We start from the raw sequence: 27,886 nt of genomic DNA, 5'->3' as shown, positions 1-27,886 counted from the left end.
TCAGATGACAAAATCTTTTAAGTAGAATTGTCTGACGTTGGCCCTAGTGAAAGGTAAGAAGTTACACAGTTGGTGCAGTGGCCACAGCCATACATGGCTCTGCCATATGTACACTATACACTGCAGGATGAAGGTTTCTTCTCCGGGGTGCTTTTGAAAAAGATTATCTAAAACTTCTGTCTATCTGTGGAGCTGCATCCAACCAGGCTGAGCACTGGTCTGCTTTGGGTGGAAGTAGCCATTCACAAAGGATACCTCTGTCCCTGAAATCCAGCTCAGCATTATGAATTCTTGCAGGTGGGCACTGGAAAGTCAGGCATGGCACTGTTAGGAGCCATTGCACCCAAGTGCCCTTTCAGTCTGGCCTTCAGACAAGGTGTGAGGCAGAACCAGCACCACCAGGTTCTGCTGCACGGTGTTACAAATTGGTGCTGTAACCCGTGGAGTATCCCTCTTCTTTACACCAGAACTTTGGAAAATGCAGTCTGCTGGATGAGGTGCCTGACCACTTACTCATTACCTTGGTACTGATTCCACACTCAATCTGAGGCAAAGGCCACCTCTTTTGTGTTTTGATATATAGAGAATGGGGAAACTGAGCATTGAATTGTAATGCCTTGTTGTTTCCCTAACACTTGGAACTAGAGTTATTAAGTTAAAAACAAATAATGTTTACAGTGAACTGAGTGGAATTCACGTTCCAGCTCACAGCAATCGCTTCTGGTGTTATGAATTTATTACATGAAATGAAAATCAGTTTCATCCAACAGAGGCTAAACCAATTGCAACAAACTTGTTTAATATTTGATTTCATTTAAGAGTTTTCCAGAGCTCAATCTCTGAGTTTGTTTTTTCTAGGAAGAGCTTGGATTACTTGCCATTATCATAATTTTAGATTGGAGTCAAAGATAAAATGCTGGACAGCTCATCCAATTACTTGTTTCAAAAATGATGCCTGTATCTGTTGTGAGTATAATAAAGCCTCTATATGTAGTTGCAAAATGTATAATATGTTTTCATCCACCTATTGCTTTGGCTATGTGTTATAAACTTTGTCAGGCTATTCACAGCAAACAAATACTATCACTGACATTGAATTTGAAATAATTTACCCTTCTTTCACAGGGGTGGATTAAATGGAAATATCAATGTCTCACCATCCTGCCACTGATAAAGCAAATCTGTCTTTAGATAACAAAAAAACCAGAAGCACAGAAGGAATCAGTTCCTGAGTTTTTTCCTCCAAATTTACTCAGGAAGAAGAAGCTGGCTGCAAAATGAATTTAATCAGAATTTTTTTTGTATGCAGAGGCAAAGGGTTACACTGGATCTGATTAAAAAAAACACTACATTTTTTGAAACATTCCTAGGGTGAAAAAAAATCATGTTGATTTCTGTGTATCCAACCAGATATGCCCTTAGAATGACCTGATTTTGGGTTGGTATCAAATTGTGCAGTTCTCATGGAAATTATTACAAGCTCCAGCATTATATGAGGGGTGGTTTAAGATTTCTATCTGATCCAGCAGAAGCCTTGTCTCTTTAAAAGCTTATGTTCTCAGCTCAAGGAATTTTATGTTGAGGAAAACTTTAATGATGGAATTAATGAAATATTTTATCTTAATATAGCTTTAATTTTCATGATTTGCCATCTTCTTGGCCTTTCTGATATTTTCTGCAGCAAGTGTTCAGAAGTAGCACAAAAGCTTGAGTGTGCAAACACATCTCCCAGCTTTGTGTCCTTCCCTGGGTCTCTCTTGTAGCTGAAAATCAGCCTGAAAGGAAGGACAAAATGGATTCTTAGAAGGTCCTAGGTAAATAACAAGAACTCCAGCATAACTGAGCTGGTTTTAGAGCCCATGTTGAAACTCAGACACCTTCCATGGCTTGTGCAGGATGATTCTCAAAGTCCAAATTAAGGTACATGACTTTCTGAGCTCCTCTCTGAGTGTGATGTGGCCATCACTGCAGAGTTCAGCTTGAATGAGAAGATAAGACAGAGAAGGGGGCTGCTGTAAGACAGTAAGGATAACATCCAGTGATAGGAATGTAGGAATTTGTAATAGAATTTCCAGAGTTTGAAATTTATATTAACGATGAATAAAGTTTGAGTTTCTATAAAGAATTATTTTAGGAGTGTTTTATGGGACTACAGTTAGACTTCCTCTATTATTTTCTAATCAACATTTATGTCACCAAGAGAAAGCTGACATGATGCACCTGCAATGAAATCCTATTACATAATTTATATGTGGTGAAAATTTTATCTTTTCAGTTTCCAGTCTTTAAGTTGGTGAATTTGGATATTGAATGGGAAGAGATGCTGACTGACAGCACTTGTATTTTGAATGGCTCAGTATTTCCAAGAGTCCTTTTTTAATTTCAAATATGACTGCCACCATAAAGCTTAGATACTGTACCACAGGTTTAATGAGAGCTAAATATTCCTTACTGCCTTGAGAGCTTTCAGAAGAAAATGGGAGCTCCTTGTTTAGTCTAAACAAAACTTAAAGATCAATCCTGACCACATACAGTTTGAGAAGTCCCTGTGACAGAGCTTGACTAATATCTTGTTTCTTTTATTTTTGGCATCTTGTTCGTGTTGTGGAGATTATTGCAGTACCTATAACACAAGGGGTGTTTAATGGGGAAATTTTTCAGTGTGACATGCCTTGTGCCTCTGCATATGGTAGATTTTTTTTTTCTCGGGGGCAAGTTCAGTCTTTCTTCAAGCATGAGGAATTCTTTGTGAAAGTTGCCAAAAATCCTCTCTAACCAACACTTTATTACATTTCATGAGCCTCATTAGTCTTTGGCCATCCCTTTATGCATTAACATATGGTATCAATAAATAATACAATTGTTCACAGTTCATGCCATCCTGTGAAGCACACACAAAAGGATGTAAATTACATTGAGATGAAACTGCATGAATTATCTGTATGGATAACCAGAATCATCATCATTTAATCAGCTGCTGACAGTTTTCAACTCTAAATTAGTTTTGACTGTGTTTGGTACTACTCAGTTGAGGATAAGGCCATGTATTCAAGGACAAAGGTTTTTGGGTTGACTTGTGACAGTTAAAGGCACTTCAGTGTTAGCCTGCTACTATTTTGTGGCTGTATAAGACTCTGGCTAAGTCACTATTTTTTATTTTCATGTAAGACATTCAAATCACAGTGCTGAGGCACTGTTTAACCTTGGGGTGCTGCTGATACCACGTGTGGATGTTACCTCACCAACTGAGTTCTGAGTTAGGTTAGCACTGTCAAAAAGACAACCCCTAGGTGGCAGGGCCTTTGGATCTTGAAGTCTGCTGGAGATGGGCAGAAAATCTCCATCCAGCAGTGAGGGGAGAAAACAAGGGGCTCTTCCTTGGCCTGTGTGGGCTGTTGGTTCTTAAAGAAGCTGAAGACAATGAAACTCAAAGTGAAAATCGACCATTGTATCATATCTTTCCCCTTGTTCAAATGTGTAATATATTAGCAAGGCAGTTTGGGGCAGTGGAAATAAAAGGCCAGGCTATGTCCATTCTGTACAGATTTAGCTGATTACACTCTGAACCACTCATACTTGCCCATACTAATGGTACTGATTTCAGTGCAGAATCAACAACCTACCTCAAAACTGGTGCTGGTATTGCCTTTCATAAGGCAGTTTGGAGCAATGATGGCAGGAACTTGGATATCTCTATTAGGTGAATGCCCAAGTCAGTATGTTATTGCACAGGATATTTATACCAACATAAAGGAAGTAGGCAACTAATTTTTGGAGAAGGTTTTAGGTTATTAGTCCACATTTTACTCAGACCCTTCATTTCAAAGATGCAAGAAATGAGACTTGGAGAAATGTTGCCTTTCCTCTAGTAAAAATGTCAGGAATGTTCTTGAGTAGAAGTTACCAATTTTAAAAATGAAAATAGTCTCTTCAGAGGAAAATTTACTATCTCTTATTTTAAAACTATCAGCATTTCTGATGGCTCTATGCTTTCTATATTCCTTTTTTATTTTTGCTTTTTTGGGAGAAGGAGGACATTAAATGAGAATTCGTAGAGACTCAAGCAGTCACCCAAATGATGTTTTTCTGCAAGTACCTGATTTTACCCTCTACTTCCTCTACTAGGCTGCTCTCCTAGAACTCAAACTTTATTACAAATTAATATGTCTTTAGATAAGAAGATGTTATCCTTTTCATTCAGATGGGACTAATGATAAAGGTAGCCAGTGCTACACTAAGCTTTATGGATAGGTTTCTCCTGAGGTGTAAATACAAGGCTCAGCAAATGTGTAAGTGCTTTGGAGAGGTAGCCAGGATATATTCCAGGTTTCTCACAAAAAGACTGTTAAGAAAACAATAACTTTTTTTTTTTTTTTTTTTTTACTTATCCTGATTATAATTTGAACAGTCTTTACACAACAATGGGTTGGAAATTTTCCCTAGTATTTATGAACAGATTGCAAGTTTTTACAGACTTCTGGGGCCTCACCAGAGCAGCATAAATGAACTGCAATAAAGTGACCCAAGGCCTTAACATTCTTGCATGCAGCTTTTCTTTGCCTAGTTGCATTTCTTGGACAAATTTTCTGCAGATAGTCATGTTACTTTGGCCAAAATAATCAAACCTGTTAAGATATTCCAGTAAGATTTAAAGCACTGCAGTGTTGAAACACTGGGGTCTGATGTCTCAAGTGTATATTCTTGTGTCATGCACAGTGAACCAAGAGGTGCAGGCTTCCAGGAATGGGATTTACAACAGGCAGGGAGCTAAAGGGGTTTGCCATTTGGTAGGAAATGATGCAGAAATTGCCCTGCAATTGCTCTGCCTGCCTGAAGCAGGGATGAAGGAGACAGAAATGCTCTTCTGGCCTTTGTACAAAATTAATTGAATTTAGAAGGTGTATAAAGCTGCAGCCTAGTGCACATGAGAGAGGAGAAAATTAATTTCTGAGCATTCCTTATTCCTTCTGGGCTGTTTATGTTTTTGTTTTGTTTTGTATTTGGTTTTTTTTTGTTTTGTTTTTGTTTTGATTAATTTTTACATCAAGATTCATACAAAACAAAAAAGGAGTAGAAGCACTTCAAAGAAAAAAAACTCATATCATTCATTGACGTCTCTGACAAAAAAAAAAAAAAAAAAAATCAGATTCATGCCTATCTTCAGGTTGTGTCTTGTGTCCTTGTTTTAACCTAGTTTGGGAGCACGCTTTCAACACTTTGATTCACAGTGCAAAGCAGTCTTAGACACTAGACATAGTGTCATAGCCTAGACACTTTTTACTGAAGTGGCACTGAGCAGGTTTAGAGCAGTCAGGACAGGAGATATTTAAGTAGTGAGGGGGTTTGCTGCTGGTGCAAGACAGTTTTATTGCTGGTTATTGAGTGCAATGGTAGTGGTAAATGATTGTTGCTTTCTGTAAGAGCTCTGATTGTGCTCTCAGCCTAACAGCCACCAGAGGAGGAAAGGCCATGATGGCCCAATCCAGTAAGACACAGTAGCACCATATGACAGAATTTGAAAAAGCCATCAGAACCGAAGGTCAAAGGCAAATGGTCAGGAACAAAAAGGTAGGCAGAGTTTATATTTTTCATACCGCCCTAATATCCTCAGGAAAAAAAAAAAAAAAAAAAAAAAGAATATTTACCAGATCATATTACAAGGATATTTCAATCCACTCAGATCTACTGAGGTAATATTAGAGTCCAGGAGAGAAGGGTAAGAAGGACAGAGAAATTCAAGTATCTAATGCATCCAGAGTAAGCAGCAAGTCACTGGTGAGAAGTGAGAAAGGATGGATCACCCTGCAGAGCTACCTCTCTCTCCTGACTATGATGACAAAAAAGTGTGAAAGGATTCATACCTTTGGAATATCAGTTCAGTAAATAAAATTCAGTAAAAAGCTGGTTCAGACATACACTCATTTCCAGGCAATGAAGGAAGTAATAAGCAGAATTAGCACAAACAGTGCAAGATAAGATTATTGCATTTACCTTACAAAGATGTGTTGATATATCCTTTATCCTGTCTTAAGGCAGAGGGGCAGCTTAAAAAAGGTGCCTTCCTGGCTCACAAACTGAATTCTACATGATCCAAGTTTTCTTGGGGGCCCCAGTGTTCTTGCAGGTCTAGGCTGGAGAGGAAGGGGGCTGCTGGTGTACCTGTAGTGCCAGGTCAGGTATCATTTTAAAGCATTTTCTCTGTGGGGAGCAGTACCTGTATAGCTTATACCATATGCCCAAGTGCCTCATCTCTGACTATGCCAAAACCAGGTATCTAAGGAACAATGTAAGAGCTGGAGACGTGTGTGCTGTTATCTTCCCATGGTACTTTCTCGGGCTTTGATAATTTCAGGCTCAGGGACTTTCTGACTTAACATATTTAATATTGTTCAGTATACCTTTGTTCCATTTAATTATCTGGATCCATGCAAACTTTTAGCACCCACAGTTTCTTGTTTCAAATCTTTAACTGGCTGGTTTGATTTGAGGTCCTTTAGTCCATGTATTAGGATGAAAGGCAAATAGCTGTTCTCTACTGATTCACCCCTCAAAAGATAAAAGTCATGGATATTTTTTAAGGATTTCCATACCGGAAAAGATAATATTGGCATCAGAGTGTTATTAGATTTTTGACCTTTGAGACTATCCAGTATATCGTCTGAGAAATTAAAGCAGAGTGGTTATGGTACTTAAGACGTCTTCAGTATAATATGAAAATTTAATTTTAGATTTTTTCAAGGACTTAAAAGTTAACTTGCTTTTAATTTTACACACTAAATTTCTAAAAGCTTATCTGCTTAGCTCTTTTAACCAGACTGCACAAAGAAGGGAAATGGTTAAATTGTTTACTCCAGATATAAAAGGGTACATTTTATGTGATCAAAAAAAGGAAGACATTTGTAAAATTTACTACATCTGGTAATATGAAAAACATTTTATTAATCTTTTTATTGTAATTTTTCTGTAAAATTGTGGACTTTGTGTTTAAGTCATAGAAAGCTTTGATGTGTTTGGGTTCTTACTGTCATGCAGTATGAGTTTAAGAAAGAGTGGTTCCATTTCAGTGACAATGAAGTGAGTTCATATATGAAAGTAACTGCTACTCCAATTGTATTTTGACTGACACATTCTCTCAAATCACTTCCAGATACATAGGCCTTTCTGAAATTAAATAGCTTGGCATCTCATGGTCAGATTTGCTATACTTCACAGGTTCTGTGCTGGATCCTAAACCAGGATGACATTGGCTGGGTTCAGGCATTCGGAGGGCCAAGCTTTCTTTTGTTTCATTTGGAAAATAGGCACAGTGGAAAATGTGAAGAAAACTCCTCTGACGTAAAATATAAGAACACAATGTCACAGAAATTGTATATGCAAACAAATTTATTGTTGTAGGTTCCTAAAAAGATTATGTCAGATACAGACACTAAAATGAGATTTAATGTAACTTTGTGGCCTTGGTTTCTAAGCTTTCTTTCATTTTATTGTCAAACAGAATATGCTGCTGTATATTGTGGGCGTGGAAATCACTTCAGATTTAAAGTGTTGCAAGTACAACTTCACTTGGAGACTTGCATTCTCACGGAAACATCCCTATCTGATCCTGGCTTTATAAAAAACAAGAATTTTCTTTCAAATGTCTGTATTTGGGTTTTGAATAAAAGCCATTACTCTCCATAGTGAACATTTTGTGTGGCATGGAGTAAAAATTATCCAAAGTTTGAATAAGTGATAATGGTAGTTTTGTGATTGTTGTGCATTGTCTGCTCTTGTCCATTTTGTTAACATTTCAAGTTGTCAATGGCAGAGAAAAAATTCAAATTCTTACCCAGTGCAAGCTATGACTGCTCAGTCTGGATGGTAATCTGTCATTGGTACAAGATTTTACTTTGTCTGAAGATGGTACCTTGTGTCTTGAGGTCTATTATGCAACTGTTTTGATGTTGTGGATGTATGCATATGCATACAAGGCCAGTGAAGGGAGATAAATACTGGATACCCACTTGGATTAAATTACTGTATGAAAAACTTTTTTTTTCCTGGTTATGCTGAAGCACTAAAATAAGAAAAATAAAGATTTAACATTTCTCATATTACAGAATACCAGGAAAAGCTGATGTTAGGCCATTAGACACAGATTAATTTGAGATGCACGACCATAGTAGTGCATAAAAACTTATTTTCCTTTCTATCTTTATACAAAAAATGGGTTCAGGGTTACAGCAGGAGTGAATGAACAATATAAGAAAAAGAGACACCTCTCTAAGTCCTATAAACTTTAATTCTCATTTGAAAACAAGGTCTTTTTTGCAAAAGCTTAAACTTTTTTTTTTAGCTACAAGAAGAATGACTGCTAAAATATTTCAAGAAAGCTGATTTCAATGGCATTTCTTAATTTGTGGCAGAAATCAGTTACAAATTTGTAGCTTCAAAACAAAAATCTACTTTGAATCAGTATTTTTATCAAGTCTAACACCCCAAAAAATTGTAACTTCATTCAGCATGATTTTGCTAAAACATACTGACTAGTGATTATTTTTGATTTATCTCATGTCATAACAATTTAATATTTCATCAAAAAGTAGACGTTTGGTGATATGTTTAAACCAGAGAGCTGAAGTGAATAGTGTCCGAGGTATCTGACTACAGCTGAAGTTGATGGTTATTTCCATCTCAGAAACAATATTTCAGGGAGACCTTTAAATCTGCAAATTTCTGTGGTCTCAAAGTTTATGGAGTATTTTTCTATTCAATGAGAATGTAAATGAAGGGGGATTAGAGGGATTAAGGAAAATGCAACTCAAACATTGATGTGGCCAAGACAGATATTGCACAGAGTTAAAAATGTCCTTGGAGATGAATGAGATTATATGGAAATCACATGTGAAATTACAATGAGATTTTCCTGAAAAATAGCAGATGTTTTTTATTTTATTATTTTTTTTAAAATCTCAAACCCTAGTGAAGAAAAAGAATAATGGTGAAATAATTTGGTAAGAATTACCCAACACACAAAACTGGAAAGAATTTACACTTTCAAAAGCATAGGTTTCTGAGCTCAAATAAAATAAGTCAAAAGTGATGGTTCATAATGAAATTCTGCAAAGAAAATACTTTTTGAGGAGCTCCTGATTTTCTCTTTATTACCTTCAGTATGTTTATTCAAATAAAATAAATTCTACCTTCTGGGTTCTTGATTGGGGGATTTATCCAACCACCATTATGCAAAACTCTAACTACTAAAATTACTTTAACTCAGTAAAAGCTGTAAGAGTTAGACATGATCTGAATACACTCATTAAATCATGTTCTTGTAGAAATTTGCATAGAAAAATATCCAATTCTAAATAGCTTTTATCAGGAGACTGGAGTAGCCATTTCAGAAAGGACCAGGATATCATGACATATTATTAATATAGCTCTATTAAACCTTTAACTACCTGAGGAATGTTTTGCCTGAAATGTGATACATATAATTTCAGGAATATAAACCTGTACTTTCCTATATTTTAGTTCCTAATTTTGGCTTGCATAATAATGATAATCTGGCTATCCAAATGGTTTCTTGGAAAGCCTGTTCATTCAGTCAGCATGAATACAATCTATTCACTGATTTCACAGGGAATCAGGCATTTTTAGAGCGCTATTTTCAATCACCTCTCTCAGGACAGAATGTTCTTGGGAGTCACACTGGTGGATTTGGGGAACTCTGAATGCATGGGCTGTAGCAGCTACCCTTGGCTTGCTCATGGCTGCTGCCCTGGGAAGGTGACGTGCTGGCCAGAGGCGTGATGGTGATTGCAGCCCCAGGCTTTCAACACAGCTCGCTTTTCTGTTCAGCAGCACATTTTGGGGAATGGTTTTATTTCAGAATCTGTAATTTTCATTTAAAAAAATCAAAGTGTAAAGCAATTGAAGAAATTATACTTCACTTGAATGTGAAAACTTTTCACTATTTTATGTCTTCCAATAATGGGCTTTTTGCTTTAATTCTTCTTTTGATATTTATGAGAGACTAATGATGAATATACAAGAATGTAGCTGGTAGGATTTTGTTTTCTCTCTGCTTTTTCTTCTTCTTTTTTTTTCTTTTAATAATTTCTGTGTCTCATTGTTCTAATGACAAGGTAATAGTGAGTTCTAGGGTTTATTATCACAGAAGGGGGTTTTGTGTTTCTGTGATTTAATCTTTTTCTGTACTGGGAATGAAGAAGATCAGGATTTTTTTAATGTGTAGAGGTATATTGAAGTCTTTAGAAACAAAACTAGAAATTGAGTCTTTCTCAGAGCTCTTTCAAGAGCACTCAGGCATGCTGAAGATAGCAAATGAAATACCTGATATCCATCTGGTATATTTATTGACAGAAATTAACTAGAAGATAAAACCTGCTTATCCTAGATAGAGGTAATGTAGCAAGGTATCAGGCCCTAATAGACAGACTCAAATTGCATTTCTAAGTAAATCAAAGTTTCTCACTTTATGAAATTGTTCAGATAAATTCCCATATCCTATGCCCCTACAAAAATTAGCTTTTCTTGGCAAGAAGAACATGATTTTTCTCACGTAATATTTCTTGTTAGCATGAATATGTTGCAACCTGTCCTGTCTTACATACATGTCCTAACCATTTCTTAGTGTTCTAATGGTTATCCAGAAGAAAATATTCATTGTTAGAAAATTACATGGAGGTCTGTAATTTAAAAACTATTATTATGAAGAATGTCTGTGCTCTATACAGGCCTGGCAGACAAGACATTGGTGAGAAATCATCATAATTCACTATTCAGGTAGGTAGGGTGAAATGTCCTAGGAAAAATATAAAGAAAAAAAAGAAAAAAAAATCCAAGAGCTTTAAATTGCAAATACTTACAAATATGATCAAAATAATAATGTTTTTAACATATATACTATTGCCTCTATTGCTGTCAAAATAATTTGTAATTCTAATTAATTTCACATAACAAAGCTTATAGTCTTCAATTTGAACTATACTGGGCTTTCCTTGGAAAGAGACAGATTTTAGTTGTGTTTCAATGTTGCTTATAGGTAGCTATCATGTTTATAATTATCAAGATTCATTAGTTGGCTACACTTTCCCAAAACACAGAGTTTACTTACATCAATTAAAACAGAAGCTCTTGCCAAAGTATAACACTCAAAAGGTACATGAAAGCACATAGGATGTTGTGCAACTTCCAGAATTTTGGTTCCTACCCAAGAGAACTTTACAAGGACACACTTTGTGAATTTCTATTGTCTGGTCCAAGAACTGAGTCCAAAAAGACTTTGAACTAACTGATGAAGTCTCCTTTAGTAAGCTCTGCACCAGATGCAGAGCAGCTGAAAGGGCCTTAAGAGACTGAGAATTTTGGAGAGACATTGAGAATTCAGAGTTGAAATAATTTGGAGGGAAAAACACTTTCACAACGGGTGAGCTTCTGAAAAGCTCAAGTTGCAATTGTGTAAAAGTGTAAGATTTACATGCTTACTGTATAGACCAGTAATCCATGTTGGCTGTCAAATGGATAAGAGGAAAAAAATCAGCAAAAGCTGTGCTGATTTTCAATGGAAGTGTCCCAAAAGGTGCTTTTGGAAGAGTGGGCATTCACAAAAAGACCAGGATAATACAGACCCTTCCTTAACTTAGTCTTGTCCCTTTGTTTCCCTGTAAATCCTCTTCACTTTAAATAATTTCCTGTCATTCTGAATAAGTTGCTCATGGATTCATTTGTGTGAGTTTCATTGCATTTTATATTTGTACCCATTTTATTTGCTTAAATCAAAATAGACTTGCTGCTTGATGAGTTACTTGCTGTAAATCCGTGAATCCTTCTTGTAATTAATACGGTTTGCAGTTTTTCACAGCCCTATGTGCTTAAAGCTTATTTTCCTCTTTCATCACATGTAATACATTTTTTTACTTACAGGTAAGATATAAGTAAGGTAATTCCATCAGTGTCATCACTTAATTTGCCTACACATGGCTCTTTCTGTGTAACTCATGTCATTTCAGCTCATTCAATCCACATTTTTGGCCTTTTTACCATGTTCTTGTCTTATCTCAACCACACTCTAACATCTTTCTCAGCACCCCTTCAGAAACATCTCCTCCAGCGTGACATACACGTGCCCAGAAGGTGAGGCCCATTTCTCCTTTCTCCTTCCCAGTAAATCTGTGGCTGGAAATGTCCCTTTCTAGCCCACCCTCCTGCTGTTTCTCTTTTCTACTGCTCTGAGTGCAACTGTCTGTAGTGATCTCCTAGGTGAAATGCTAGTTAGTTTAAAATTATAAACTATTAAATTATTAAAGTATCATTATAAAATGCTAGTTTAGTTGCCAGCAGTGCAGCTTGTACTGTCTCCAATAGTGCTCCTGGTGTGAGTGGAGAGAGAGTGGGAGCCTTCATCTGAGCAGGGAAGGAAAGGTCCCAGCAAGTGCTCAACAAGAAGGAGCCTCTTCCAAGGCTCAGACCTTGGAAGGACAAGGGTTCACAAATAAATAACAATTGCTAAAAGGAGGCTAACGAGGGTTAGGTTGAAAATATGTAAAAAGAAAAGTGTTCAGGGTTCAGTTGTTCTGCTTCTGTTTAGGCCTTCCCGAAGTTACCATCTCATTTCCAAAGTGTAGCTGAGTTGTGTCAGATAAATTTTTCAAGCATCAAACCCCTATCCATCCGGCACAGGCCTCAAAATAAATCCCAAGTAAAATTATTAGCCAAGTTGAAAAGTTCCAGCCCAATCCCTCTCCTAGTTTTCTGTGGCCTACAGGCTCTGAGCGATATCCAAGCTCTGGGTTTTCTTCGCTTTTGCACATAAAATAAATTAGTGCTTTCCACTAGATTTGATTAGATATTGCTAGGAACTGAGTTAATATTAATTGAATATATGAAATGAAAAAAAATAAATAAAAAAAAAAAGAAGAAAGGTGTGTGTGTATATTTAAAAGTTTTTATGAAAATTGAGTGTTTTTTTCCAACTTGACTCAAAAACAAACCAATCCAACAACAAATCACAAAGTGAAAAGAATGGATTTTGCCTTACCTCTTTCTTTGTTGACTTTTTCCCGCTTTTTCCTCATGACCCTTATTTGCTTGCACTAAAAAGGGAGTGAGTTATTCAAGCAGGTAGGTTTTAAAAGTCCTGTGCAGGGCCAAGAGTTGGACCCAATAATCCTTTTGGGTCCATTCAGCTCAGCTTGTTCTGTAATTCTGTGACACTTGCCTCTGGAGGATAAAAAGAATTCTAATTGATAACCAGCAGAGGTTGATGTAGGGCACATTAGATGATCCATACGGGAAATAGCAATATTTAGATTTTATTGAAGCTTTCTGGATGCTTGTAAGCTTAGCACCATGAAAACCTGTATTTTAGCTCTGATTTTTGCAGAAGATTTCACAGTCATTCTTAGCTGCAATAGTAATAGCAAGTGTTTAAGAATTTACTGATGACATCCTTAAGCTGAAAAGACAGCACTTCAGTGTCTTCTTTCTGTACTTTTTATAATTTCAGACTCCTCCTTCCTGTCTGAACTACTTTCACATCATCAGTGAAAAGGTTGTTTAGCCAGTATTACAAGTAAATTACCAAAACAGGCAGTAAAAATTTTCAGGTGAGCTGGTAAATGACACAACCAGGTGCTAGACAGAGTTTCAGGTATTTGAACTAAAGGATTTTTCTGAAGGAATTTTAATAGTAGCAAGGTTTGTCAGTACTGTACGTAAAGCCTCATTTCAGCCTGAGAGGCCGTCTCCCTTAAGTAGCCATTTAATACCCTTTCAATCACAGTTCAGGATCACAAAGAACTTGAAGTTATTACCAATTGGAAAGTGGTTATTGACTGCCCGTGGGTCAAATGTGTAGGTGGTCTTCTGGTCCTGACAGAGAAGAGTTCACATCACGCACGTGTACTCTGGGTCACACACACACACCACCCCCCTGCTGCCTCTAACTATCACAGCAGACAGCAAACAGCTTCTTCCTGATGGCCTTACAGGAGAGAGAGACTGAGGTTTATCAGGGAGCTCTTGCAAGAAAACTGAGGCTCTGAAAACAAGAGTGTTACAAGAGAAATGTCCCTTGTGCAAAGGAAGGGAAAGAGTATATTCTTTGTTCCTGTGTCAGCTGCTCTACTTGGTCATTGCTAGTATTTCACTTGCACCCTGAAGAGCAGCTAATTGTTTATGAAATGGCCTTGTTATTCCTGCCCTAGTAACCTTGTCTGGAAGGCCACCACATGCCTTTATTATTCTCCAAAGGAAAATGTGCTTTCTGACATCTGTTCTGCATTTGTTTTCCTTTAATTTCCTCTAGTTTCCATCACCCCCTCCCCAGATTGCTCATCTGTGCTGCTCTGCACAAGGTGGCACAAGCTCTGCTAGTCCTACAACCCCGCCTGTCCTCAGCTTAATCTTTCTACGGTTCTTCAGTCCTGCACAGTAGTCAAGCACAAAAGGATAGGGAAGGACACTGTGAAATTGCCTTCCCCCTAATCCCCCTCCTGAGACTTTACCTTCAGGTTTTATGTCAAGCTTTACATCCCCTGAATTATATATTCCAGTTTAAGCTTGTAAGAGTTAATAATGAGAACATTTTGAGGACAAAGGCTCCTTCTCTCCTAACCTACCCTGGGGATTCTTTCTGCTCTTACACCTAGTGCCAGAGAGTGCAAAAACACTGGCAAACCACAGTCTCTTTCCATGCCATTTTTTCAGCCAGCAGTAATGAGCATCTACAGCATCAGTTACTGAGATTCTAAAAGCATTAAAAGGTTTTGCAAGAAGTGTAAGTGACCCAAATATCCTTCTCACTAAAGGAACTTAAATGTTGGCCATGATCTTTTCCAGCCCTTTCATATTTCATCTAAAATGCAATTTAAGAGAATGGCCGGGCTGTTCCCCAAGGAGGATTTGGGCATCTATTAAGTGACGTTTCTTCAGCAATACTGGTCACTGACTGACACCCTTACCTGTCCTCTCCCAGCACGGTGAGCTCCAGCCCTGCCCATCCCCTGCCCTGAGTTGCTGTAAGTGTTTGAATGGTCATAATCACGAATCTGATTTGGAGGGTATTTTGGGACAGGAAGCAGAGACTGGAGGAAGTTTTTACAAAAGGTCTGTGTCAATAAGTGTTGACACAAACTCCCATGCTGGCAATTGGAAGAAGGTGGTGGGTAAATGGGAACACACAGCACAGCATGACAACAGCTTCTACCAGCATGAGCAGAGCAGGACCTTCTAGCACTACAGGCTTAATTCTGGGTTTATCTCTGTGGGCATAAAAACAGAAGTAGAGATTTAAGATGAAAGGAAAAGTACTTTTATCATTTGGTCTTGCTACAAGAGAGAAGTAATGGTGGGTAAGAGAGGAATACTTATACACATTGTGTCTGTCTATTTCATGAGATTACCCACAGCCTCATGAATCCAGGTTATTGCCATGAGACTGTGGTCACACCTGCAGAAATCTTGACTCTTCACTCTAGCCTGTAAGTCTACCTAACCTTCTAAACACATCTTTTGGGTTCAGCCTACCCAAGGTCACTCAAGGGCCATGTCCATGAAACTGAGTGACCATTTCTCCTGCCTAGTTCACACCTTGTCTGGTGATGGGAGCTGGTATGGACTCTTAAAGTAGCCTGTCTAAGCCTCTATTCTCATAGGCTTTAGCAACAAAGGTTATAGCAACAACGACCATGTTCTCAAGAAGTGGGTAGCCTTTCTTCTTTTACACAGTTAATGAGGCAGGTTAAGTAGTCGAGTAGTTTTACTTCAGAACATGTGCACTCAAAATCTGCCTGCCCTTAGGGAATAACACAGAATCTTCCAAATGGTTTCAGAATTGTTTCATAATCTCTTATTAATGAAAGCACTATACATCTGGCCTTTCAGGGGGATAGTTGTAAAAATGCTACTGCACTTTCGTGATGATTTAAGCTCGTAGTTTGGTATGGTTGTATAAAATGGCAATAATTTTTCTTTTCTTGTTTATTTTGGCTGAGGTCTATTGTTGGTTTCTGTGGAACAGCTACCGGGCTTGGCAATGCAGGGTCAATTGATGTCCCAAATATATTAAATAACAAGAGACATCACCTGGATGATTTTATACTTTTTTTATGGTGCTCTGTTGACAAATAAAGGGGGTGACATGGAGAGAAATATATCATTCCAGATTTCCAGACAGGTTCCTTACTGGCAGGATACACAAAGTTTCAAAGGAAAAGTTCTCTGCATACATCGCCATCTTGTTTTGAGACAAATCTCGTATCTTCCTGAGATCTCCTCCAAGTTCTTTGTCTTTTTCTTGTTTTGCTTCATTTCATCTTCTGGGCTATTTGCTGCTGCATATCACATGTCCTCAATTATGTTTGTCAATGCTGAATTTTATTTACTTCATAGCAGCCCAATTTCAGAGGAAACCCAGTTCCTTTTTCTGCTCACCCATTTGATATAATCAGTGAATTCATCTTGCCTTGTGTTTTCCATCTGTCTCTGTCATTTTTATAGATTAAAACCAGCAGAGGTCCAACTAATGGCTTTGTGGGGAGGATTCTCCACAGTAGGGTGGCTTGCTTTACAAGCCCTCGGATTTCACTTGTTTGTTTATTCATTTTGGTCTGTACACTCACCACTTGCATTGCCTATTAATAGTTTTGAAGAAGACTCCAGCATCCTCACAGCCTCATCTGAAACATCAGACAGTGCTGTTTGCTGTTTGCTTATTCTCTGTTAAAACTCAGCAATTTTTGTTTCATGAAAAACCATTATCCTTGGTTCTTTTCTTAGAGAGAAATTTTCTTAAAAGATTATAATAAATTGATCTTAATGAATTCCTAATGCATGCCTCTAAAGCTATTTTCCTGTTATAATATTTGGAGATGAGTATTAATGTTAAAATCTCATAAACATTTAACCTCTTTGAAAGCCTTGCAGCTGCACAATTGTCATTTCAGGAACAATTCCATCACATCAGTGAATGCACCTTGTCTTGCAATGTCATTTCTTTAACTTCCTGGTGTCAGAGGCTTTGGGCTATATTTTCACACATTTGCTTAGCCTTTATGCTTCAAGTGTCTACCTTACCATTTTATATTAAATATTATATAAAACTTGATTTGAAAGAGCAGATGAATTATTAATGCAAGTCTTTTCACTATCAGAGGTACTACTCCTCTCTCCATTAGCTATTAAGCTAATAAGAAGAAATGGCTTAATCTAAAGCTGATCATTTTGTGCCATTCCTAAACTGGCAAAACTGTGTATGATTTCACAAAATCATGTCATGAAAATGACAGATTTCATAAAATTTGTTACAAAAGAATAATACTGTCTCCCACCTCTGTTGCAAATGCTTACAATAGCTAGATATGTAGGTATTCAGGTTGAAGAACTGCCTTTTATCTGATGATCATTCTTATCTTTCTCACCAATTTTTTTTTTATTAAATTGAAAGTGTTAACACGTTTTTAATGTGAAACTTAAATATAGTTGGGGCCCGTAAGGCAGTAAGGTGACAGTATTTGATGGTTGACAAGTACTGGCAAGCTGAGTAGTGCCTAGAATCACAGAGTTGTGAAGTAAGAGAGAAAGTAAATTTAAGCAAATTGGATGGTGGTGGGGTTGTGTTTATAAAAGAAAATTAGTTCCTGAAACAGCAGTGAAGATGAAGAGGAGCAGTGAGCTCCTCTGCAGCTCCTCCACTGAAGAGAAATATTTCCATTCATAGTTCCTTTTTTGCTTTGCCCAAAAAAATGTTTGGGGCAAATGTTCAGAACAGGGCCAAAATTTGTCTTAAACATACTTGGGATATAGGGGTTAAATATGAAAATTATAACCTTGCCACATGACCTAGCTAGGTCTGTCTCCATTCAAGACCTAGAATCATAGAATCTTTAAGACTGGAAAACACCGTTAAGACCCAGCTGTCAATCCACCACTAAACCACGTCCCCGAGTGCCACATCTATACATCTTCTAAATACCTCCAGAGAGAGTCACTCCACCACTTTGCTGGGAAGTCCCTTTCGATGCTTAATAATCCTTTAAGCAAAGAAATTATTCTTAATGTGCAATCAAAATCTCCCCTGGTGCAACCTAGGGCCATTTGCTCTTGCCCTGTCACTGTTACCTGGGGGAAGAGACCGACCCCCACCTGGCTGCAGCCTCCTTTCAGGGAGCTGTAGAGAGTGACAAGGTTCCCCTGAGCCTCCTTTTCTCCAGGTTAAACATCCCAGCTCCCTCAGCTGCTCCTCATCAGACTCGTGCTCCAGACCCTTCCCCAGCTCTGTTGCCCTTCCCTGGACACACTGCAACACCTCAATGTCCTTCTTGTAGTGAGTGGCCCAGAACTGGACACAGCTCTCGAGGTGTGGCCTCACCAGTGCTGAGTACAGGGGGACAATCCCTGTCCTGGTCCTGCTGGCCACACTGTATGTGATCCAGGCCAGGATGCCACTGGCCTTCCTGGCCACCTGGGCACACGCTGGCTCTTCCAAGGTTCTTTTCCAAGGGCAACTTTCCAGCCACAGTTTCCCCAGCCTGTAGTATTGCAAGGGATTATTGTGACCCAGGTTCAGGACCTGACACTTCACCTGGCTGAACCTCATACAATTGTCCTCAGCCCACTGATCCAGCCTGTCCAGATCCCTCTCCAGAGCCTTCCTATCCTCTAGCAGATCAACACAGCCTGGTGCTGTCTGTGAACTTACTGAGGGTAAATGCACCTCAGGCATCCTAGTCCATGGGCAGTAAAACAGGCATTAAAACAGGGCACCTTCAGAGACTTGCTGGCTTTGGTAGGATATTTTTGAAATTCACGTGTGTGTAAATTTGAGTACAATTTCAAGGCTTATCACTGGAACTAAATATTGTTGTGGCAAAAGCAGATGGAATAATACCTCTATAAGATACACGAATAAGAGATTTTATGTTAGCTGTTGCCTTAGGAGTCTTTCAAGGCCCTTTACAAAAGTTTTTGACCATTTCCAGGCTATCTGGCTTCCAACAGGAGTTACTACAAAGTAAAAATTGCTTTTAGCATGTGAAAAACCTGGTAGTGTCTGCTCTGAAAAAGATCATCCTAATTTATTGTTCTTACTTAGATCAACTCTTAAAGCATTTCAGTAGATCAAGGAAAGGTCTTTCAGTCAATTATCATTCTTTGAAGGCCTGTTACAGTGCCTATAAATCTGTTTCTTAGTTTTTCAGTTAGAGCTGGAATCATTTACCATGCCAGATGAACTCTGAAATAAGAAGATCAATTGCACATTCCCAAGAGGATTTTTTTCTGCCTTATCTTTTCTATTTCTCTGAAAGACATAAGATTTCGTATTCCAAACTTATATTTATCACAGCACCTACTGTATCAAATGAAAAAAGCTAGGGAAGATAATGAAACATAGTTTGGTTTATACTTATCAATCTGGCTTTTCCATGCCTGAAACCAACTCTCTTTAGAAGAAAAGCCTTGTTTCTCTTCAGTAAAGAGATTTTTGTTATTATGGACAATGTGTATTGTCCCAAAGATTATCAGGAAATGCTGCCATATCAGTGTGTTTCATTCATTCTCCATTGCAATGAATATCATACAGAAGGATTAACCTGCAGAAGCAGCATAAAAATAGTGTGGAAGATTCTTGAGCACAAAAGAGATATCATGGATAATATGTAACAACCTAAAAACCTATGTTTTATGATTTTTAACCAGAACATTGCTGAAACTGTCAATGCAACTATGGCACCATTCTACTAATTCTGTCTGGCCTTGTGTGTAAGTGGAGGATAACCTTATAAAGACAAAAAGCAGTGAGCACCTAAGAATTTCAAAAATCTCTTCAAAGCACTAAAATAAATGCTTAGACTGTGCAATGTTAGTTTCACAAAATCCAACAATTCATATAACAAACAAAGAATAATCACAATACTTAACAGAATGATGTTGCTGAAACATTAAGAAATTGCAACTCCTCGTAGCTTAGACATCAGATCCTGCCAAAGCCCTCAGTAAAATTTCAGATGACTCCAGACAGAAGAAGACAGCTGACATGCAGGAGGACAGATCTGCTCTTCAGATGGATCTAGGAAGGCTGGAGAAATGGGCTGATGGAAAACTCATGAAGTTCATCAAAGACATGAAGGAAGACCTGCAAAAGGTAGGGAATAAAGTCATGTGATAAAACAGCCCAGGACAGGAGCTTTGCAAGAAAGGATCTGGGGATTCTGGTGGACAGTGACTTAAACTTGAACTGGATAAGTGGAGAGTGGGGTGGATTGAGAACTGAATGGCAGATCCCAGAGGGTTGTAATCAGTGCACAGGTTCGAGATGGAGGTCTGTCATTAGTGATGTCCTTGAAGGTTCAATACTGGGCTCGGTATTATTTAACTTATTCAGTGACTTGGATAAAGGAGCAATAGCCTCCTCAGCTATTGGTATTACCCACATTGTGAACGGGATGTGCCTTAGCTTGTCTGGCCCCTGCTGCTGAACCAAATAGCGGCAACTGTGGTGTTTCACCCCAGAAACAGCTTTGGCTAGCTGTGAGTTGCAGCTGGGCACGTAGAGAGAAGTTCAGGCATGCTGGGACTCCAGTGGTGGTGGGATGGAGCTTCCTCTCTTAGAGGGTCTGCTCCTCAGGTTTCCCGGTGCTGGAGAAACTAAGGCGATGGCGAAGGAAAAGAGTCGGTTCTGATGGAGGGTTTTAATCCAGAGCTTTTATTCTGGCCCACAGGCCTCTAATCTAGCAACAGCTCCAACAGAACTCCCTGACGGCGTGGTTTGCTTGCCCTTTTACCCAGGGAAGAGGGGGAGGGAAGGGATCGGCAGCCCACCAACCAGGTACGGGACAGTAGGTCTTAAGGGACAAAGGACACCTGGATGGCCCAATGCCCCCCAGGGGTGGAGGGCATCTTTTTAATCTGCACAATTACTCAATACCCTTCTGGAATTCCAGGAATGACAGACGAAACTCAGCAGGGGTCAGGGTGGGGAAAGGAGAGGGGACTGACACACCTGGGGAAGGAATCTTCAGGGAGAAACCCAGGGTACCTGAGGCAAACTATGACATCACACTGCAACACTCAGCAAGTTAGTTTCCTGAGGAGTCAAAGGTGGGATGAGTGGTCGATACTCCAGAGGGCTGTGAAGGCCTTCAGAAGGACCTCAACAGGTTGGAAAGATGACCAAAGAAGAACTGTCTGAAATTTGAAAAGACAAATGCAGAGTCTTGTGGCCTTGTACCTGGGGAAGAACGTGCAGCAAAGTTGGTGGGGGTCAACCAGCCAGAAAACAGCTCAGTGGAGAAGGACCTGGAGGACCTGGGGACAGCAAGCTGTCCATGAGCCAGCAATGTGCTCAAGAAGCCAATGGTATCCTGGGGTGCATTAGGAAAAGCATTGCCAGCAGGTCAAGAGAGATGATCTTTCCTTCTGTTCTGCCCTAGTGAGGCACTTCTGGAGTGCTGTGTCCAGTTCTGGGCTCCTCAGTACAAGAGAGACATGGAACTCCTGGAGCAGGTCCAGTGGAGGGCAATAAAAATGATTATGGGAATGGAGCAACACTTTTACGAGGAAAGACTGAGGGAACCTCACGAAGAGACACCTGAGAGGTGACCTCAACTATGTCTGTCAGTGCCAAGAGGGTGGATCAGGCTCTTCCCAGTGGTTGCAAGCAATAGGACAAGAGGCAAATGGCAGAAACTGATGCACAAAAAGTTCCACCTTTACCCAAGGAAGAACTTTGTTACTGTGCAGGTGACCACTCACTAGAACAGACTGACCAGAGAGGCTGTGGAATCTCTGTTATTGGGAATATTCAAGAACTGTCTGGGCACAGTCCTGTGCAATGTGCTCTGCGATAACTGTGCCTGAGCAGGGAGGTTGGATCAGGTGACCCAGTGTGTTCTCTTTCAATCTGAGCTGTTCTGTGATTCTGGAGAATCACAGATTCTGTTCTGTGAGATGGAAGCAGCAGCGCTCCCCTGCAGCAGGGATGAACAGCCACATACTGGACTGCACAAGAAAGAATGCATCTAGCAAGTCAGGTTAATATTGCCTTGCTTGGCACACGCGAGACTACACCTCTAGTACTGCATCCAGTTTTGGGCTCTTCAGGACAAGAATGACAGTGATGAGCTGGATTGGATCCCATGGACAACCCCCAAGAGGGTCATGAAGCCAGAATCCAAGATGTATAAAGGAAGGCTGAAAGAACTGGATTAGCTTGGGCTGGAGGAGACACAGCTCAGGTGAATCTTAGTGCTGTCTGCAGCTCCCTAAGGGGAGATGAAGTTCTTCTCTTCTCAGAGGTAAACAGTGAAAGAATATGAAGCAAGGGAAACTCAAGTTGTTGTGACTGCATATGAGAAACATGCAATATTGTGACTGCATATAAGAAAAATATTCTTCATTCTTCACAACAAGGGCAACAAAACTCTGTGGGAACAGGTGCCCAGAGAGGCTGTGGAATCTCCATCCTTAGGTATACTCAGGCTGAACTCTGGCTCTGAACAGTGCACCCCATGGTTTCCTTTGAAGCTTACCCATTCTGTGATTTTGTGTTTCTCAGAAGAGCTGTGCTGGTCTCACTTGTGAGAGAGGCCTTCCATTATTGCATGCACTTGTAACCCCTGTTGGAGGTGGAGTCTTTGAAGGGTTCACTAGATTGCTGTCTTACTATTGGGTAGGCATCATACAAAAGAAACATGTATGGATTTTTTTATGTTCCTAGTCAGTCCTTGGAAATCTACACTCTGGTCAGAAGACAGAGAAGAGACCTTCATGATCCTGGAGTACAAGACACTCCTGATTCAGACTGCTTGTGTGATGCTGGGGTAGTTAATGTGACAGATTTTCAAGTGATGAGTAATTTTAGGCACTTTTATGGAAAAATAATGATCAGCCCTGATTTTTAACTAACTGAAAAATTTGGATTCTCTCAGCTGTTAAAAGCTGGGCTCCCCAAAATCCCAAACCTTCCAATAAAACATTGGTCAGTTTGAAAAATCCTTCTTTAATCTCCTCTTGGCTTCTTCTGCATGATATAAAAGGAGGAGAGGGATTTTTTTGTTGTTGTTTTTGGGGGGTTTTTTGTTCTTTTTTTTCCTTGTGTTATCCTTTTGTTATTCTTTGCAAGCCATAAAAATCTTGGATTTCTATACCAGGTTCCAATTGCAAGTTTGGACTACATCAGTAGTGGATCAAGTCCAGAGAGGCAATGAGAGACAAATCAACATGGGAAAATCTCTCCTCCTTCCCATTCTCCAGGGATAGGTTCCAAAAGCACATGGCTTCTGGCTGTCAGCTCTCTTTTGGCATCTGTATTCCAGCTGAGAGCTTGTTTGGCCTTGCATGCTTTGATGCAGTAACAACACAGCCCACATTTCTGCTGGTTAATCATTTGGTCATTCTGTATTTTAACCAGCTGTGATCATGAGCTGTTTTACTCTGCAAAGATTAGAGACGTCTCTGTTCATCATCTTCATATTCTTCACTCCCTTTGTATAATGGCTAAGGGTTCTCATCCTAGCAGGTGCTGAGGGTCCACATCCCCACTGAAGATAGGGAGGGGTGCAGATGTCTGGCTACACTCAAAATCAAATATTATCCCCTCACCCTTTCATAGAAGATCATAATAAGCATTTTTAAAAATTCAGTTCATGATGGATTATGCTCTGAGTCCAATTTTATCTTAGGAGTAGGAATCCACAAGTCTCTAATTTGTGCTTCAGTTTTGGCATTTGGGGGCTGTAACCACACTGCAGGTGGATGGCAAATGTCAGCCAAATGGCATTCCCTGTATGACTCATGCACTCTCTGGAGCATGTCACAGTAAACCCTCCGGATAAACTGTGCTGATAAACTGCTGCAGCTTTTTTGATTTCTTCAGAACTATCTCAGCAATTCTCATTACTTGTTTTAGTCACTGGGGTGGAAGCTGCTGGCAGTGTTATGTTAAAACAGAGAAGTTCAAGCTTCCTCCATGGAAATGGCAGTATGGTCTTCAAGCAAATCCCCCTGCAGCCAAATGAATACTGAATGCAAAATGAAGTTTTCCTAATCTAATATCTCATTCAGTTGAAATTGCCTCATAATGAGTGAATTCTGACATAAGCAATAATATTTTTGTCAATAAAAATGCGTATTAAGTGTCATCTTATTGATCCCTTATTCATAAAAAATAATATTTTCTCTTAAGGAGTACACAGGTTAATTTTTTCTCTTCTATTTTTTTCCAAAGTGACTGGTTTAGCTCTTGAAAACTGAGTTAATTAAATTATTTTTCTAAAGAGAAACAGAGCCTGTAAATCTGTAAATAATATAAAAAGCCACTTAGTATATTCTGTGTGTAAAGTAGAAAAGCATGTATGAAAATATTCTGTCCCTCCCAGAGCATCTATAAAGAATCATCTGTCATGAGAACAAGATTTTTCCCCTGAGAAGAACAGAAAAATGCCCATCATAAAATGTCATTCACTTGGAGCCTTTGTTGAATACTTTGGCTAGTTTTAGCTAAAATAAAAATCACTTCTTTGGACTATGTTTTTCTTTCTATTTTTTTCACACTCAGACCTCTTTCCTACACTGAAGGAGCAATGATAGAAGAGGGTAGCTGTAAATGTAATCTAAGTTAGCTGAAGAGCTTGATGGAACAGTATTGTCAGGTTGATAGGTAAGGAAGGAGTGAACATGGCCTTGAGAGGAGATGCAGGGGAGGATGTTGAGAACTGCAGATTCCATTCTCTTAGCACGTGGATTTACACAGGATTTATGCTTTGCAACAATCAGTCATCATGCCACAAGGGATGGCAATTGCTGGCCACCTGTTCAAGGGTCAACCTGAGCTGATGCCTCAACTCTGATGAACATGACACCTCAAAGAGGGCTGCTGAGTGTTAGCACTGCTCATTTCTCTAAATCAGCGATATTCCTGTGCTGAGCAGGAAGCATTTTTTGCCTGCTAAACCTATGGTAGGAGAAGGAAGGAGAAGGAAGAGACACGCCATGTTGCCCTCTCTAACAATGAGCAATAAAAAGCCAAATTATGAACCTTGCCTCTTCCATCATTCTTTAGTGACTTGTAAGAAACCCAAATCATTTTGGAAGGCATAGCCATGGCTATAAAGACCTTGGCAAGACTTTGGAAAGATATTTAGTCCTTTCATCTCCCTGAGAGGAAATAAATCTGCCAGGGACAATAAAGAACCAGCTTTGATTTTTAGTCAATATTTCCATGTTTTCTGTCTGTCATATCAGTGAAACAGCACGAAAAAAACCCTTTTTTACATAGCTGTTTTTGGAGAACCTCTCTCAGAGAGCTCGTAAGAGATCAGAGTCAGCATTTTGGGATTTTGTTGAACCGTGGGCAAAAAAAATGACCATAATAAAGAAGCTGAATGACAGGCCTGCCTGGACAGGCTGAGGACAGGAGAGGAGGAGGACAGACTGTTACTCATCTTGAGAAATCCTCTTTTTTGCCTCCCATGATTTCTTTGCTCTTATTTTTGCAGAAAGGAAGGGGCAAAAAAACAGCACAAGAGAAGGCACCTAAAGGAACCTCTAAAAGGAAAGATCAGTGAGCAATGTACACCTTAGTATAATAATGAACTTCATTACTTGTCACTTGTATTTGCCTGTAATAGTATACAGAAATGTTTCTTCTTTCCATTTCAAAGAAGCTGTACATCATTATACATATTTAAAACACTGATTTCAACACTTGTGGTTTATATATTTTGATTTATTTGTAAGCACTAGTCTGTCTATTTAGCTGCTTATAGCAGTGCTGAGAGTGCATATTCTAAATCAGGGTAACATTATCTGGAATTAACTACTCTGTTTAAAAAATAAAAGGCTGTTGGAGAAGGCTTTGAGTATACTTCTGACAAAGATCAATGTAAACTTCTGTATCATTTCAATGATTTTCTACATTATTTTTTGATATAGTGGTGGCATGTTCCTGTTCAATCTATCTGGAATGTAGATCAGTAAAACACCATTTAATGTATATATAAATTATTTTTATCAGTGAACAGAATATAGTTTGGTAGCAAAGGACTAGTTCTGGACCATTATGACAAAAACTGACCATCTCAGATCTAGTGTGTGACTTCACAACATTTATCTGGAAAATCTGGTGGATGTGCATGCTGCTAGCATTAAACAAAGGTGTTGCTACAGGCTAATATATCAAGAAACCAAACTAATGATTTGAGCCCACTGCCCTTGATAAAAGAGAATGAGCCTGAGTTTATCATTGCAGTAGCTTCTAGGGACATACAGCAGCTGCTACTCTAACTGGAATTACTTAACAATTTTAAGTATTTGCAGGTGATCATGACACAAGGAGCAGTGAACAATCTAACCCCTCTCACCTGAGCTGTGCCTCAGCCTGCTCTCTCCATGCACACCCTGAGACCAGAGTGCAGGTAAGGATGTTTCTTTCATTCTCAACATACAAATTTTATAATTTTTTTATGATTGAGGACTTTGTTTCCATAAAAAAAGACTGGTTTACTGTGATTTCCTCTGACATAAAAGAAAATCCCAAAAAGTCCAAAACCATTTAGTTTTGATATTTGCAAAATAAAACCTGTCTTTCTTTGCTTCAGGGCTCAGTGAGTGTCCTTCAGTGCTCTGAGTCCTGCATTCACTGTGCCAGTGGTGCCAAGGCACTGCACTAAACTAGCTGATGTCATTGCACTGAGCCAAGGGGTCACTGATCTCTCAATTACCTTCTGAAAGGGAGGTTGTGGGCTAGGTTGAGGAGTAACAAAAACGGCCCAGGAAAATAGTGCCTGGGTGAAGGCCTGTTTGCAAAGGAGAAGATCAGACTTACTTTCTTATGACTGAACACACCTGACTCTGTCAGCCACATCTCATACATTGTCTTCACTGATGACTCTACATTGACCTTGCTCTAGTGTGTATTATCTGTCTTGTGCAGGGGACCCCAAAATTGGACACACTCCTCTAGATTTGATAAGTTTTTCCATGGAGGACAATGCCTCTTAGATGGCCATGGCTCTCACCTAGCCAGTCTGAAGTTCAGAGAGGTTGAACTCATGTCAGTTCAAACCCACTTGCTCTCTCCTGAATACCTCTAAGAATTTTTCTTTTTTCCTCCTCTGCATGAATGCAGATAATCCAACCATTATTACATGTCTGTACAGGGTTGATTTTTCACCAAAACACATAAGGTGATTCTGCTCTGCCGATGACAGCGAGCCCTGGTTGGAGAACTCTTGCAATACTGGGTATGAAAGGTGCAGGGAGAAGCAGGACTAAAGCAGAGCTTCCATAAATAAGGTTTTGGGAAGAAAAATAGGCAGATCTGAGCTAGTTTGTTTTGGAATAGAGGAGATGGAAGCAGGTTATGCAACAGCTTTGCAATATGTATGAGACTTCTGTAAAATGAACTGTGATCATTTTCTTTCCTTCTCTGTGAGGGGAAGATCAAGAAGTCAGTGCCTGTGATTTTTAGCAGAGGAAATTTCTGGAAACATGGTACTGAAAAAACATAAGCCTAAAGAAAGTAATGCATAGGAATATGCTTCTCAGGAAATCTTTAGATATTTCTTTAATGAAAAAAGTTTAAGAGTAATCTGGAGTACTGCTGCTCAGTGGTGCTCCCAAAACCACACATGGACTTTCAGATCCGGGCTGGTTTTGAAGGGAGATATTTATCTCAGCATAGAAACACGGAGTTAATTTTTTTTTTTTTTTTTTTTTTTTTTTTTTTTTTTTTTGCCTAATAGCAAGTTATGGAACTGTGCTTTGAAATATATCCTAGGGTGTACATGTGCTTTTACTTTATCAGAAACATCCAACACTTTTTTTCCTAGCCCCAAGGAAAGCATCTACTGTTGTTGTGAAAGTCTGTGGTGGCTTGGAGGAG

Source organism: Onychostruthus taczanowskii, unplaced genomic scaffold (assembly GCF_017590055.1).
Source record: "Onychostruthus taczanowskii isolate IOZ18803 unplaced genomic scaffold, ASM1759005v1 scaffold27, whole genome shotgun sequence".
NCBI lineage: Eukaryota > Metazoa > Chordata > Aves > Passeriformes > Passeridae > Onychostruthus > Onychostruthus taczanowskii.
Note: the sequence above shows the minus strand (reverse complement) of the source record.